The 15,981-nt window shown below is 44.0% G+C and overlaps 1 protein-coding gene across 2 annotated transcripts in view; it reads left to right on the top strand.

Annotated features, from left to right (window-relative positions):
• Nucleotides 1-15,981, top strand: part of TULP4 (TUB like protein 4) — a 149,998-nt gene that overhangs the window by 50,992 nt on the left and 83,025 nt on the right. The window lies entirely within an intron of this gene.

Raw genomic sequence — 15,981 nt, 5'->3', positions numbered from 1 at the left:
TTCACCTCCCTCCACCGCAGTGAGCAAACCCCTCGTCCCACCCCACACGCCCTGCAAGCTCCAGGGAGTAGCTCAGGGAGGTCCTGACTCGCCTGGGCCATCGGGCAGAACCCCGTCGTGATAGCTCTGCTGATGGCACCTGCTGATGTCACAGCGAAACAACTTGGGGCTGTTTTTCTTCTAGAGAACAATTTCTTACACATATTTTCGCTGCCATGCAAGTTAGTCATGGTTAGTACTGATTCTTTATTTAACAGGATTTCCTCAGGAGCAGGTAGGCAGTCATGCGTGTTTGGTGGAAATGGTTTCTTTCATTATAGGGACACATCACTATAGGAATGGTCTTACCTGCGTTCTTGGATTTGGTTACCTCTCTTACCCCCACACCCCCTTTCCTCCCCGCCCCCCACTTGCCCCTTCCGAGCTCAGCAGCCTTCTGTGGTGGTGCTGGTAATGATCGCTATCTGCTGTGTGGGTCGGGAAACTTACTGGAAGATTGTCTGTTCTTGTGGTCTTAACTTCCTCCCCTCCCACTCTTTAAAATGTCATTTATTTTAATTGCCTTTAACTTGTTAACCCCCTTCAGTGTGGCTTTCCCCCCACCTCTCTACTGAAAAGGTCACATTCCCAGTGACCTCACGTTGCTAAACCCATAGGTCACTGTATTGCAGTTGGTAGCACTCAGTGGAATTGAAATGTCACTTTCTTGCTTTCCAGGACACCACCCTCTTCGGGGTTTCCTCTTACCTTTATGCCCTCTACTTTTCACCCTTCTTTGCTGGCTTTGGCTGTTTTCACCGCATCTTTAAGTTTAAGTGTTGGAAGGCCCCAGGCATGCATCTTTTTCTAGAGGATCTCTCTAAGCTGGCTTTAAACCACCTCTATGCTGGTGACTCCCAAATTTATACTCCCCACCTACCTTCACCCTCTCATTGCAGACTCCATTCTCCAATTTGATATGTGAGATACAAAACTGAACATTCGTTCCTAGACCATCTCAAAATGTAGGTCTCTCATGAGAACGTGTTTTTCTGCTGCCCCTTCAGCCACCGGCCCTGTTCCAGCCTCCTCCCCCTGCCCCCCAGGACCAGCCCACAAACACTTACTCCTCTAGTTTTCTTTTTTTTCTTTTTAATATATTTTATTGATATTTTACAGAGAGGAAGGGAGAGGGATAGAGAGCTAGAAACATCGATGAGAGAGAAACATCGATCAGCTGCCTCCTGCACACCTCCCACTGGGGATGTGCCCGCAACCAAGGTACATGCCCTTGACCGGAATCGAACCTGGGACCCCTCAGTCCGCAGGCCGACGCTCTATCCACTGAGCCAAACCGGTTTCGGCTCCTCTAGTTTTCTTATCATGGCGATGCGGAGTCCAGTCCCCCTCCCAAGAAGCTTTTGCCCTGTACTATTCTCCAGTGTCTCACCAAACCTTTCACTGTCCAAAGCACACAGTCACTCATAACTGCTTCTGGGCTCAGTATGCTTCGCCTTTTTCGAAGCAGTGTCTCACAGAAGGAAAAAATACACAGACATGAATTGAAATCCCAGGTCTGCCATCTTTGTCATCAGCTCTATACCTTGGATAAATTCTATAGCATCTCTGAAAGTCAGGGATAATAAAGCTGTAGAGAGTTGTTATGAGGGTTAAATAAAATAACGGACAGAAAGCACATAGAAAATTGTGGCCATATAACATATACTGGTAGCTGAGGCAGCAACATTATTTCCATGCAACCCACATATCCAACCTCTGACAGATAGGTCAGCTGGGCAGAAAGAGCTCCTTCGTCATGGTGTGGGGTGTGCAGGAGGCAGCCAATCAATGATTCTTTCCCATCGTTGATGTTGCTCTCTTTCCCTTCCTCTCTGAAATCAATAAAAAAATATATATTTAAAAAAATTTTTTAAAGGTTCTTAAAGGCATTAAAAGTAGATTTATTCATGGTTCTATTCCCAGTCAGGCCACATGCCAGAGTTGCGGGCTCGATCCCCAATGTGGGGTGTGCAGGAGGAGGCTGATCGATGATTCTCTCATCATTGATGTTTCTGTTCTATCTCTCCCTCTCCCTTCCTCTCTCTGAAATCAATAAAAACGTATTTTTAAAATAGATTTATTTTCCCTAAACAAAACAAAAATATTAATAGAATTATATCTTATTTAGAAAATAGCATTTGTCAAAATGATGGCATTGTTCATTATTTTTCTTTAGCAATTTTTTTTCTAATAGAAATAAATTATCATGTCTGAAAGTAACTTAGACACATGAAAAACACTGTCTTTGGGTGTGTTTTTGCTAGAGAGGAAGAGAGAAGGATGTGGGCACAAGGCAGTAATTTTTTGGTAACAGCCTCCTAGGGAAGCAGCTTCAAGCTGCATCGTGTCAAGATGAGAATGAAGGAGGTTATTACTGAAGTCCTGGGCAAATAAATATTTCCCTAACTCCGGCATCTGTTCATGTTCATTAATAGCTGTGCCTATGGATTCTTGAGCAGACTGCTTGGGTTTGAGCCGAGCCTCTTTCTGTATGACTTGGGACAAATCACGTATTTTTTGTGCTTTGGTTATGTTATCTGTACGGGAACATAGCATCTACCTCCTAACTTGCCTGTGGTGACTGAAAGATACAGTCCGTGGAAAATGCACATAAAAGAGCTCATTATGTCTCAGTTCTTTTTAATTATTACTAGACTCCCTGCCATCCTTGGGTTTTTGCCCATCTGCGTTTCCTTTTTCCCCCCCTAATCCTCACCTGAGGATATTTTTCCCATTGATTTTCAGACAGAGTGGGAGGGAGGGAAGAGTGGGAGTGGGGAGAGAAGAGAGACAGAGAGAGACAGAGACAGACATCGAAGTGAGAGAGAGAGACACATGGATTGGTTGCCTCCCACATGGGCCCTGACCAGGGCCGGGATTGAACCCATAACGGAGGTATGTGTCCTTGACCGGGAATTGAACCCATTACCCTTGGGCCTGCAGGCCAACACTCTAACCAGGGCTGCATTTTCTTTTGGGTTTGAACCAGTGGAGCCATGGTGTCTCTCTGAGAAATAGCCTGATGGTTGCAAAATAGAGGAATGGAATGTGAGGCAGGAGGCCGGTGAGGGGTTAGAAGCAGGGTTCGGGGTGTCCAAGCTGGGAAGGAGGCTGAGCTTGTGCCACTAGTTTTATTACAGGTTTGGGATTCTGGGACGTTGGGAACCTCATCCGTGTCACCTCCATAGCTGCAAGGCATTCATCCTGCCTACTTCCATCCTAGTCTACAGCAGTACCTGGCCTCAGGTGTACACGGAGCCACCTAGTCATCCTTCAACAGAGAGGCTGTTAGGCATAATGCAGAAATGGATCCCTCGTGTGCTGCGCAAGGGGGTATCCTATTCCAGTTGGAGGGTTTGTCTAAGGTTGGTTAAAGTTATCTCTCAGGGACATGGTCCGGGAAGGGCCAGGGAGGGTGGGAAGGGAGCCAGAACAGGAGAGTCTGTGCTGTGCAGCAGTTTGGTATTTCTAATTGGGTCCACCCACGTGCTTGACTCTGAACTTCCAGAACAAACAGGCCTGTGCATTTTGCCCAACATTACACCACTGGATGTTTTCATTGTACCTTCTGGCAACCTACATTCGGTTTCTCTTCCTCATTGTTGCTGTCTTACGGAATTCTTCCTGGCATTTGTGTTTTTTCCACTTGGCCTAGATAGATTTGTTCTCCTAAAATACAGAGAAAATTGTCTTTATCCTAGGGAACTTTCTTTACCCTGAAATGATCTTTCCTGTCTAAGTTCACTTCCTACTTTTTTCCTCTCCCTGCATTCGGTCTCCACAATGGTGTGCAGAGCAAGAACCAGTGCTGTCTGTCTTCGCGCCACTCTTCTCTTGCTTGGTTCTTCAATTTTAGAGTTTAAGCACGTATTTGTTCTCCGGATCTTTAAAATAGGAAATAACCTTGGAAATAGCATCGTTGTCAGCAAGGTATATTTTGTAAACTCAGTAGCAGAAATAAATGCTTAATGGTTTTGTTTATAAGATAACGTAAGTTGATGTTTAGAAGTATATTTTATTCAAACAATTTAAAAACAGAGTTTAAAAACGGTTGTCTCCATTTACTTGATATCTTCACAATTTTAGTTTTTAATTTTTCTTCTTTTCAGGAAAGTTCTACAGGTGACTAATTAGGAAATGGCTTAAATAACATGACCAAAGACCTCTTTCTCGTCTCATAGCTATGGCCAAAGATCATGAAAATCCATTGTTAGGTGAAGTAAGGATTGGGTGGAAGTGTGACTTGATCTTTACAGAGTCATTCCAGAGACTTACACTGTGGTAATGAATTCATACTGAAACCATGTTTTGTGTTGGTCTCCCCACCATACCTCCCACCCCTAGCTTATGCTCTGCTGTTTCACTTGTGTAATGGGATTTCCTTCATGTCTGAAGAATTGAGAACTTAATTATTTAAAATAAAATTCATTCTCAGCTGGCATGACATTTATTAGGAACGTTTGGCCCTGTTGTTGAGCAGCTCTCTTATTTTTTTTTTTTTATGTGAAAAAGGGCCAATTAAATTTTTAGCGAAATGACCCAGAGCCAGATGTTCTCTTGAGGTAGCCCATGCCCCTTTTGTAATGACCAAGGGTACAGAACAATTCTATAACAGTCAGCGGTTATCATAGAGTTAGCTCAATCTGGAAGGAACTGCCAAGACTTCCATGTAGTATGAAATTCACTTAAGTTCCAAGGATTTATAATAACTACTATAAATGGAGGGTTTCTTTTCAGAATAGCTTTATGCCTGGAAAGTCAACTTTTCATATTTTTTCCTAGTGAAGATGAATTGTGACAATTATTTCACTGTTGACATTTCACCCTAAGTTTTCATTCAGCTCATTTGAAGAAAATATTAAGCATCTTCTGTGTGTTAGCTTCCATACTAAGTGATGTGGTTAGAGGGGTGAACAGGGTGAACACAGATTTTATTGATTATGATATATATAGTTACAAGTACAGAAAAATTATTTATATTGGCTTAAGCATTTAGTAAAAGGGATGCATTGGCTCATGGCACTACAAGCACCCAAGGGATCTCGGGCTTGAGTCATTACTCGACCAGTTGGGACATGGTGTCTCTCCATCGCTCTGCTTCTACGCTGGCTTCATAGGCTGGCTCATTCAGCGTGGGTGCCCTTGAGGACCTTAGACTAATAGTCTCCCAGTTCTCCTTTCAGTGGAAAAGAGACTGCACTTCTCTTTTTTTTTTTTTTTTTTAAATATATTTTGATTTCTTACAGAGAGGAAGGGAGAGAGATAGTTAGAAACATCGATGAGAGAGAGACATCCACCAGCTGCCTCCTGCACACCTCCTACTGGGGATGTGCCTGCAACCAAGGTACATGCCTTCAACCGGAATCGAACCTGGGACCTTTCAGTCCGCAGGCCGAAGCTCTTATCCATTGAGCCAAACCGGTCAGGGCGAGACTGCGCTTCTCCAATAAAAGTGTCGGCCTTGACTCTGAATATGTGGAATTAGTCGTGTGCCACACCTGAACCAGTCACTATGGCCAAAGGGAGGCAAAGCTCTGATTGGCAGGCCTGAGCCAGGGCTAGAAGGAGTCATTCCTTTCCTGTCACGGAGGCTAAGAGCAGGGAATGGTGTTGCCCTGGGGGAAAATCAAAGCTCTGCCTTAGAAACGGAGTCAGTGGAGTAAAAAATTACCACTGCCTCAAACTCTCCTTCAAAGCCAACAGCCTCCTGGAGGAAGATGGGATTTCAGCAGCAGTGACACTGAAGGGTGGTGGTGCTGTGGTGGAGAAAATTCCATGCAATTCTTAGTTTAAAGTGTGACAAATAATAATAAAAAGTGGACACGTAAAATACATGCTTAAAGTAAACGTAATTTGGTGAAGGAACATGGCAGTTAGCCTTACTTTGGCCATTTTCTCAGGCAGTAAGCCTGTCGAGTCAGCACCTGTCAGCTCGTTTTGGGCCAGGACTGTGCTGGAGGAGAGCTGCCTGAGCTGTGACGTCTCCCCTCCATATCCCCAGGAGTGTTAACATGCTGCATTTCTGTACAATAGGAGCAGGTTCAATATTGTGGCATTGAGTCGGCCTCCTTATGTTGCACCTTCTGAGGGGAAAAGAGCTGAGCAGGCTGCAAGGGGAGGTCTGTACAGGGACCCAGTTCACTGCCCCAAGGCAGAGCCAGGGCCACGGAGGGACTAGAGGTAGAAGAGGGACTTTGGGTGTGGGGGGGAGATCACAGAATATTCCTGAACAATGTGGCTTTTGAGGTGGGCCTTGATTATGACAAAGGCTCCTCCTGACTGGAGCACTGCCTCACTTCCTCTAAGACCTCCCCTCATGGGAGTCCCTGAGGACTGCTTTTCTCGTGTAGGTGTTACACACTCCTGGGTGGGCGAGGGCCATGCTCACCTGTGGGGCCTGTCCTGAGAGGCGTCATCGAGCTCAGGGAACATTCCTCTAGGGGCCAAGCGAGCATAGTTGAGGAGGATCTGCTCCTGAGCATCGAACGAAGCCCAGTGTGAGGACAGAGCAGGAGTATGGTCTGACCTAGACCTCGGAGCACCTGTCCTCCGGTGCCCCCGTCTCCGTGATGTTGAAACTACAGTGGCCACCAGTAGGCGTGTTCAGAGATCTGTAACTTCATTTGGTGGAATCTTGGTAATTTGGTGACCAGTGAAAATGCATTTTTCTGGGTAAGTTTATCAGAATTGTTTTGTATTTATTTAGCCTCTCGATTCAACAAACGTTGAACAGTAATGTAAACGTTCAACTTACAGGGCCACTTGTAACTGTTGGGTACAAGTCATGTTTACTGAATTAAGTCTCATTAAGGTAGTTCCTTTTCTTTTCTTAAATATATTTTTATTGGTTTCAGAGAGGAAGTGAGAGGGAGAGAGAGATCGAAACATCAGTGATGAGAGAGAATCATTGATTGGTTGCCTCCTGCATGCCCCTACTGGGGATTGAGCCCGCAACCCAGGCATGTGCCCTTGACCAGAATCGAACTCGGAACCCTTCAGTCCGCAGCCCAACGCTCTATCCACTGAGCCAAACCGGCTAGAGCAGTTTTATTTTCTTAAGTTTGTTACTGGGTGAGTGTCCTCCCATACCTGCTACTGTGGGTGCACCCCTCCTGTGTGTGTGCGTATTGGGGAGGAGCCGGAGCAGGGTGGGTACATGCACACACACAGCACATACATGCACACACAGAGTCAGGGCGGTTTTATTCCTCTTAGAGGAAGGGGGTGGTTTCACAGAGGAGCCTGGGCCTGTTCCCCAGCTGTCCACCACACCTGAACTGGCCTGGTTTGGGGACTCTGCTTAGCCTTCCTTTTGCCTGAAGTGCCCTGACCATTTGGACCGATGAGACCTCCGTCTTTTGCACTCGGTGGCTCTGCGGTCACTCATCACTTATTGCTTGGACCACTTGCTGGGCATACAACTCATTGCCTTCTTTTATTTTTAGGGCTGTATGCACACCATGCTCTCTGGTTTATGCTATTTGAGTTAGAGCCTTGGGGGACTGCTGAGCTGCTATATTAAAAATTTCCGTATTTTTCCCCAAAAGGATTGGCAAAATGATGAATACCAGATTTCTTAAAAAAAATTCTGGAGTCTAGAATTTCTAGATCATGTGGAGTCTTAGTTTCTTTGTGGCTAATTAAGGGATATAAAGTCATATATTACAGCTTTACTTTTTATGTCTTTATTTAATAATTGGGTTGAAATTTAGTAATATCAGTTTGTCATCTATATAGACTGATATTGCTGCTTTAATTTTGTGGATTTAGTAAATTTTTCTGTGTTATATTCATCACGTTTTTCCCACCCATTAAAATATTGGGTTTAAATACCAAAGAAAAGGCAAATAGGGTTGTTTTTCCTTTCAATATTCTTTGGTATTTGTGTCTACTTAAATTTTCCTATCACTTTTTACTCTAATAACCAAGGTTTCAGAGAGCAGATTCTAGCTGATGCAAAAAAAATAATAAAAATAAAAATCGGGTCCCAAATAAGGGTGAGCCAGCTAGAAATCTTCACATGGGATTGATGTTGATCTGCGGCGTGTGGTCTGTCTGCTCCCAGACCTCCGGGCTCCAGTAATACTGATGCTTCGCCATCCCCTCCGCCTGTGGCTCTGCCAATAGCTTTCCACTGAGAGTTTGATAATGCTTCAAACCTGCATAGTAACTTGGCACATGTCTCTACTGCTATATTTAGGATTCCGGATAGAATCTTCAGGCATCTCTCCATTTGTCTTTATCTCCCATTAGGCTTTTATAATTTTCTTTAGATTGCTTAAATTCTACTTTAAGTTAATGTCCCCAAATTACTCGTGCTGCAGATATGATTGCTTTACACCAGGGGTCCTCAAACTTTTTAAACGGGGCCAGTTCACTGTCCCTCAGACCGTTGGAGGGCCGGACTATAGTTTTAAAAAAAAACTATGAACAAATTCCTATGCGGGCCAGGACGAGTTGGCTGCTAAGCAGGATAGGCTGCGGCACCTGGCGGGCCGGATAAATGTCCTTGGCGGGCCGCATGTGGCCCACGGGCCGTAGTTTGAGGACTCCTGCTTTACACTTTCATTTGTAGGTCCTGTAGCTATGTATAATTAATTGGAAAATTTGAAGCCAACAAACAATAAACATTCAATATACATATTAATACTCTGGAAATTGAAAGCAGTGCGCTTGGTGAAGTTTGTCACGTGTTCTCATTTCTCCTCTACTTGAAAATACATTTCCACCCTCCAGCTCTGCGTTTCCGGCTTGTTTACTGAGTTCAGGCGTCTCTTAACTGAGTGCTGTTTGTGGAGTGACAGGTATCGAGAACGTTATACCGCTGGATTTCTCATTGGTTGACAGGTTCAGAAATTGTCTTTACATTTTAGATCTCTGAGATCATTCTTAAAATCCCTATAAGCACTACATTTTTTCACCCTGGAGATTGAAACAATGTGAATTCTCTAATAATAATCCTCTTCTAAATAAAGCCTCTGACTCTGAGATTCTCTGAATGGTTTCATTTTATAATGGCACTTCATCCTCTGAATTAGCCAGTGGTTGCTGTGGAAATTGGCTCTAGAATCTTCAGGAAGCTCCTTCATTGACCCAGGAAACACTGTGTCCCTACCCCAAGGTTCTGTTGGGACTTTGCACCACTGCTGTTTGCTAAGGAGCACCTCTGGGATTTGGGGGTAATTATATAACCACTATGCCTTAGGGATTTTACTAGAGGTTATTATATATTTATTTCTCCCAGTATTTACCTGAGGATATGTTTCTATTAGTTTTTAGAGAGAAAGGAAGGGAGAGAGAGAAACATTGATGTAAGAAAGAAACATTGATCAGTTCCCCTCATGCTTACCCTGACCCAAGATCGAACCTGCAACCTAGGTTATGTGCCCTGACCTGGAATGGAACCCAGAACCTTTTGATGTAGTGGACGACGCTCCAGCTACACCCGGCCAGGGGAGTTCATAAGTTTTTTAAAATTTATGTACAATATTATATTAGTATCAGGTGTACAACATAGTGATTTCATCCTATATAATAAAGGGGTAATATGCAAATTGACCCTAATGGCAGAATGACTGCTGGACCACTATGAGGTGCACTGACCACCTCTTGGTCCCTTCCCCCAGCCATCAGGCACCGATCACCTGATGGCGAATGGGGAATCAGGGGTGGGTAGTGATGGGGGACAGGGCCAGCTGTGGGCAGTTGGGGAAGATGGCCCTGATCACAGGCCAGGCCTAGGGACCGTACCAGTACACGAATTTCGTGCGCTGGGCCTCTAGTATTTATATAATCACAAAGTGTTACCATAATTAGTCAAATTACGTTCTGTTACCATACAAAGTTATTATAGTACTAGAGGCCCATACACTGGGGGAGGGGGTTCTTCAGCCCAGCCTGCACCCTCTAGCCATCCAGGACCCCTCGAGGGATGTCCAACTGCCGCCTTAGATGCTCCTGCCCCTGCCACTGTGCTCACCAGCCGTGAGCCCAGCTTCTGGCTGAGCGGCGCTCCCCCTGTGGGAGCACACTGACCACCAGGGGGCAGCTCTTGCATTGAGCGTCTGCCCCCTGGTGGTCAGTGCGCATCATAGCGACTGGTCATTCCACCTTTTGGTCGATTTGCATATTAGGGTTTTATTATATAGGATTAACAATGCATGAGCTTTAAATTTGTGCACCATTCTGAGTAGTGTGATGAAATCTCAAGCCATCCCACTGTGTTCCTCCCCAGATGTGAATCATCCCTTTGTCCAGTGTCTACATGCTCTAGACACTCCTGTTAGCCGCTTAGTAGCTGATTATCAGACAGACTGTCGAGGTATCACAGTGCTGTGTTCAAGTAACCCATAGTATAGTAGCCCAATGCTATGTCACAATGACTGTCATTCACCTCCTTCATCTCATCACATAGGCACTGTATCACCTCACATCATCAGTGGAAGAGTGCGTACAGTACAGTACAAGAAAATACGTTGAGAGACACTCATGAAACTTGTATTACAGTATATTGTTATATTCTATTAGTCATTCATCTCTTACTGTGCCTAATTTGTAAATTAAACTTTATCATAGTTTGTATGTATAGGACAAAACATAGTGTAAATTGGGTTCATTGCTATCCGTGGTTTCAGGCATCCACTGTGGGTCTTGGAACATTTCCCCCAGGGATAAGGGGAACTACTGTATAGCATAATCTTGGGTTTATCACAGCATACTTTACATTAATATTGACTTTGGATAAGATGCAGGAGCCCTGCAGGGGACGGTTCCTTTTATCCCTCTCTTAGTCCTAGTGCTGTTGCCACGGGGTCTCACCTTTGACTCTGAGTGAGATTGGCACTTGTGGTGGGTTTTGAGCAGAGGAGTATTAAGAATAGCTATTGCTGTTCACAGTACATCCAGATCCACTGATGTTTTTAAATAGAGTAGTATTTTTTATAGTTTTTATAAAATGACGAGTAGAGTGTTTTTCACTGTTAAAAAGAACCACGCATTGCCCCTTAGCATTGAGAGAGATGAGCCGTAGGTCCCTGAAAGAGAACCTCAAAAGCCCAATTAGTCAATGTTCCAGATTGTCTGGCTTTGCACTAGTTTTTCCTTAATTGGTGGATTAGTGTTATATTTCATTTAATCAAAAGTGAATCCCTAGTTTATAGCTTGTCCCTCAAATCAATTAGTATTTGATGTGCTCACCTCTTTTGAGGTGCAAGCTGCCTTTTTTCTTTTTTAAAACCGTACATGTTCATTCTCGCTGCAGAGATTGGAACTGTATGGACATGGATAGAGTGAAATGTGAGGAAGGCTCTTGGCACATGGGGAGCCGGTGTCTGTCATCACTTCCACATTTATTCCATGTTTTCTTTCTAACAGCATGTGAACTCTGCACAGTATAGCAGCGTCCTCCTGGCTCCAGAGGTTAACTTACAGAGGAGTCTGTGCTCCATCTACCTCCTGGCTCCAGAGGTTAACTTACAGAGGAGTCTGTGCTCCATCTCCTCCTCCGTGTGGCACACATTTTCCTGTCACCCACATAAACACTGTAGTGGCTTACTCCCTTTGCCTCAGGAATCTGCAGGCTCCCCAGGCTTTGAACATTTTCAGTTGGTTGGAAGTCTGCTGTGAGGACTGTTCTTGGCCCCACACAGAAGACGCCATGGCTCATGAAATAGCTCTGCTGCGTAATGTCCTGTGCCTAAAAATAACGCTGGAGTGGCATCAGCGCTTGCCCAGGGCTATGAACCTGCACACTTGGTTGTTTGTACTGACTCTGACCACAGGCTGGCTTCTCGTCTCTCCTGCCAGGTGATCCTTCATAGAAAACACGAGCTCGTTCCAGGGAAGTCCGACCCTGTCGTGGTCCCTGAGAGCACAGCAGGCAGACTGCGTGTAGCTCTGTCCCAGTCTGACCGCCCGCATTGAGGGATTTCCATAATTGTATTTCTGTTTCTCGGAGGTTATTGGCGCCTGGGTTTGTAGATTGTCTGTCTGCGCTTAACCCATCCACACAAACTTGGGTAGTAAATCTGACTCAAAGACAGTCAGATGCAAAGTCACAGTTTCTGTTTTAGAATCAGGATGTGTTTCCTCACTATGTGCTGTTTAAAATAATACTCCTTTCATTGCCTGTGTTATCATATGAAAAACTGTGGACTCTCCTCTGCTGGCACTATGTACAAGGTTACAGATAACTTACAGAGCCTAAAAGTAGGCAGATAATTGCTCTGCATCGAGATGCGGAAATTCTGAGATGACTTCATTAGAGAAGGTGTTAATGTATCGCAGATCGTACAAAGAAACCAGTATCTTTACCTGAATCACTGTTACATCTCTGAGAGCACCTGTTTTTTAACTCACCTATGAGTGCCAGCTGGACTTTTATCTATTGTTGTTTTAACTCCTGTTTCCTTTTGGGTTAAAGATATGATAGTCACATGCATTTTGTTTTTATTACGTCGGTACACATGGGTATTGGCATCTTTAGGGAATACATATTAAAATAGTGACATGATGTCATATTAAAAAACTTTGTTTAGAGATGCACGGAGTTTCTCTTCATTCGGTACAAATCAAAGGCAATTATGAACTACCAAAGCTTCACCTTTTAAATTATGTGAGAAAACATCATGATTTTGTGTTAAATATGAAGAAAATAGAGCACAATGCTGAGGACCAGGTATTTTGACCAAGGAAATGCACAGTAAGTGAAATGACTAATAAAAACTTCTCTTGGGATTCTTCCTCATTATAATTACATTCCAGGGAAGTTTTTAAATTTAGAAAGGATAAATAAGGATCTAAATGTTGTGGAAAATGTCTTGGTCACATTTAGGGGCCGTTCACTTGCGGCTTTATATCTAACTAGAAGCTGAACTATGAAAACGCGGCTGTGCTCAGCTGGCTGGGGGTTGTCCTGGGCCCGATCCCTGACACCTGACCCCTGACGGAGGGGTGGGGGTGGCGCGTGCAAGAGGCAGCCATCAGTGTGGTGCTCTCACTCTCTTCCTCTCCCTTTCTCTGTTTCTAAAAACCAGTAAAAAGGCCTGTAAAAACAGTAGATGAAAGTGCAGGATTAAGAGGCAGAGTTAGAAGAAAGGGTACTAATTTGGGAGTCTTATCCCACGTTCTCATTTGTCTCAGCCATTACTTATTTATGAAACCTGAAATAAGTCTTTTATTCCCTCTCAGCTCATTGCATTGCCTTTTTCCCCTTTGGGTTTTTAAGCATTTTGCTGAGGTATATATATCCTCTAGTATTTCCTATAGCAGCTGTCTGTAAGTGGTAAACCCAGTTCTTATATTTCAGAAAATGCCTTAATTTTATCCCCACTCTTCCCGGCTACAGAATTCTAGGTTAACAGTGGTTTTCCCTCAAAACTTTGAAAATATGACTTTATTGCATTCTAGTGTTGTTGCTATTGAGAAGTCTGCTGCTAGTCTAATGATCGTTTCCGTTTAACTCTTTTCCCCCTTTTTTCCTTTTCTTTTCTTCAAGAGTTTCTCTTTATCCTTGACGTTTTTCAGCCTCACGACAATCTACCCAGAAGAATCTTATTTTATCCAGTTGCTTGGCACACCTGTGCACTTTCAGTATCAAGAGTCATGTCTTCAATTCTGGAAAATTGTTAGCACTAGTTCTAATATTGCTACCCACCACCATTCCTTCTAGCTTCATTTCTGGAAATCCTGTTAGATTATGTTTCTTCTCACCTGTTGTGATACCTGCCTCTTTATATATATTTTATCTTTCTGTCCTCTGAACAGACTTCTAAATAGAGGCTTGATTTTTCCTTTGGTGCTTGGTGTTTTCTCCCATCTATTGAGTTTTAAATCGATGACCGTATTTTTAATTTCCAGGATTTCAAATAGATATTTGTTTTCAAATCTATCACTTGATTCACTATCTGACTGATATTGTTTCAAAAAAATTGGAGGGCGGGTATTTTGTTTTGTATCTCTTCAGAGGTTTTAACACATTTATATTCAAGCCATTTTCAGTTTGCCGTGTTTTCATCTTGCCAGGAGGGACTTTATCAGATTGCATTTTTGTCAGTCTTTTTTGAAGTTCGTTTCCTTCTCCTGCGCTGGGCTTTAGTTTAGAAGCCGGTCTTAGGTGGGAGGCGTTGTCCCGCTCTGGCCCTCTCCTCTGCCTGTGCAGTGGTTTTGCTGTTATCTCACCCTCCGCCAGGCCCTAGCTTCGAGGTGGATCTTAATCGGAGGTTCCACTCCTGTTCTGATACCGAGAATAAGACCAGTCTGCTCCCTAGGCCAGGTTCAGGTGGCAAGCTCTGTGCTTCCTGCTGCTGCCCCAGGTGACTGTCGCAGCCACACTCCCCAGCAGTGGTCACAGAGCCTTTTTGGTCTCTTTCCACAGACAGTGTGTGCTGCTCCCAGCCCATGCGGCTTAGTGCACTGGTCTCACCATTTGCCTCGTCCTCGCCTGCCTAACATGAGCTGTGCCTTTGGCCGCTGGTGCTGCCCGGGCCTCGTCCTGTTTCTGAAGAGTAGCTGCAGCCCCTCTGGCCAGCCTGGTTTCTGTTCCATGTGTCTTGTTTCCTTGTTTATAAACATGACTGGTTTCCTCCCTCTTTCCCTGCCTTCCTCCCTCCCTAAAAATACTTTATCTGTCATTGCTGTCATTTGGAGTCGTGAATGTTATTTAAAACTTGAATTCACAAGGCATCCTGTCCAGAAATCCTGTCTTAGTTTCTTCATCATTACTAAGTAATCTCGAAGGTCTCTTCCAGCACCACCAATTCTAACCTCCCCGTATGTACCAGGTAACAAGAGAAGTTATCTGTGGAATCAGGTGTTTGGCACATTACATTCAACCCAGTCACTTCCCAGTCCTTAGGGGTCTAGGCCAGTGGTCGGCAAACTCATTAGTCAACAGAGCCAAATATCAACAGGACAACGATTGAAATTTCTTTTGCGAGCCAAATTTTTTAAACTTAAACTTCTTCTAACGCCACTTCTTCCAAATAGACTCGCCCAGGCCGTGGTATTTTGTGGAAGAGCCACACTCAAGGGGCCAAAGAGCTGCATGTGGCTCGCGAGCCGCAGTTTGCCGACCATGGGTCTAGGCCAAACAAGCTCATGAGTTATTGACCTAAAAAGATGTCCAAAGTGTTGTGGACTCTACAGAAGATTTTCTAGCTATTATTTGCCTTTTCGGTTATTCTATTCCATGCTAGACTTTTCTTTTTATTAAAAAAAAAACAAAGACACAACCTCTCTAAATAGGAGTTCTTATTGGCCTGCTGGCCATTAACTCCTTGTCTCTCCCCACATACATCTCCTTTCCTTTGCATGACTTCAGAGACCTGGATGCTTCCAGAAGCAGCTACTTCAGAACCAAGGACTTGTTTTCCTTTTCTACTAAGAAGTAGTGATAGGCTTTCCAGCAGTCTGGCTATTCCAGCATCACCCAAAGGGGCCTCAAGAAAGGACGGGAGGCTCATTGTCAGTCAGAAGGAGGTGGAGTTGACTTTTTATAAGCTTCTGAAGTCACTTCATGGATGATCACTAGAGCTGTTTATGTTTTATAAATAATGTTTAATGAAGAACTGCCAAAATTGCTGTTAACATTTTTTGAAAAATAAATAACTTAGTAAGGAAGCAGCCGTATGGTATCTGTTTAAAATTGGAGGCCAGAGTCTGTTTTTAAAAATAGACCCACAGAAAGGCTGAACACAAACCGAAACATCCCCTCCACTTTAATAAAGGTAATACTTAACCATTCGTGGCAAAATTTTAAAATTAGACGGAAGAATTTAAAACTTTCACAAATGGCATATCCCATTTGGCAAGCAGGCATTCTGAGGAAATACACGTTTGATCCCAGTCCAGTGGTTGTCAGTGATCCCTTACCGTGAACCTGCTCTGCAGAAGTAGGGACTGCAGAGACTACAGTGTTTAGGGAACCAGGTGCTGCCATAGGAG

This window comes from Plecotus auritus (genome assembly GCF_963455305.1).
Source record: "Plecotus auritus genome assembly, chromosome: 4".
Classification (NCBI taxonomy): domain Eukaryota; kingdom Metazoa; phylum Chordata; class Mammalia; order Chiroptera; family Vespertilionidae; genus Plecotus; species Plecotus auritus.
This window is presented reverse-complemented; position numbering and strand designations above follow the sequence as displayed.